The sequence below is a fragment of the Echinops telfairi genome, unplaced genomic scaffold, assembly GCF_000313985.2.
Source record: "Echinops telfairi isolate 266 unplaced genomic scaffold, ASM31398v2 ScPeMD7_7420;HRSCAF=8458, whole genome shotgun sequence".
Taxonomy (NCBI): domain Eukaryota; kingdom Metazoa; phylum Chordata; class Mammalia; order Afrosoricida; family Tenrecidae; genus Echinops; species Echinops telfairi.
Window position 1 is genome coordinate 50,686,235 of NW_022111320.1, and position 1,389 is coordinate 50,687,623.

Consider the following 1,389-nt stretch of genomic DNA (forward strand, 5'->3'; position numbering starts at 1 on the left):
ATGCACCCATTTGTCTTCAGCGATTGTGTCGGGAAGGTGAGCATCATGGAATGCCAGTTTAATAAAGTGTTCTTGCATTGAGGCCCAATCATAAACCACTTTCTTATACACATATGAGTGTCTATGAATTTGTCTCTCTAGTCTATCCGGACTAACACCTCCAGCCAACAGTTATAGTCTGGGAAGCTCACAGGGGGCCTCGTGGAGTCAGCATTGACTCCACAGAGTAAGATGGAGCTAATTGGGGGCTGGCTTAGGGAAAAGAGGACTGTTAGAGAATTGCACAGCAAGTTGTGGATCGGCCCAAACCCAGAGGAGCTCTGGTGTCATGTGGTTACTCCCTCACTGGGCTGCTTCCTGCAAGGTTCGTGGATTACACCCACCATCCGCTCCGGAGGAGAAAAGCTAGACTATCTACTCTGGTAAAGGGTTACAGCCTCCGACACTGACAGGGGCAGTGCTGCCCTGCCCTATAGGATCACTGTGAGTCGGAATGGACTCAGTGACAGTGAGTTAGGTTTATGGCCTGGTCAGGAGTCCTGGTAGCAAAGTGGATTATGTATTGGGCTGCCAACCAGAGTCAGCAGTTTGAACCTACTAGCAGCAGGTTTGAGCAAGACAGATGAGGATTTCTGCTCCTGTGAAGATTACAGCCCCAGAAACCCAAAATGGGCAATTCTACTCTCCCCTGTAGGGTCTTTCTTTTTTTCCCTTTAATCCTTTTATTGGGGGCTCTTACAGCTCTTATAACATTCCATACATCCATTTGTACATTCCCCTATAGGGTCTCAGTGAGTCAGAATTGACTCCACAGTAGTGAGTTTGGTTTTGTTGTTCTTTTATGCCCTGGTGGCATAGTGGTTATGTTTGCCTCTACGATCGGCCAGCTAACTGAAAATGTGGTGATTCCAACTCCCTAGCTACTGTTCCCCAGGATAAAAAAGACCTGGTGATTTGCTCCTGTCAAGGTCAAAGCCTATGAAACCCCGTGGGGCAGTTCTAGTGCCATGTAGAATTGATAGGACCTGAGAGCAACCCAATAGGACATGACAACCTATACTGATAAGGTCTTAGAGGTTGGCAGTTCAAAACCACCCAAGAGCACTGGGGAAGAAATATCTGACAATCTGCTTCCATAAAGATTTCAGTCAAGAAAAGCCCATGGAAGCGTTCTCCCCTGTAGCGCACAGTGCCCACAGAAGTCAGATCTGCATGGCCGGCACTGCAGCGGATGCGGCATGCAGACTGCTAGCTGCTGCAAGTAAGGGGCTGGGGGTTTCCCATAGACCAGTGGCTCAGGGGGCATGGAAAAGCCCAGGAAGAGGATGGACACCCTCTGTGTTAGTCCAGGTTGACTAGAGAAACAAATCCAGAGACACTTGTATGTAT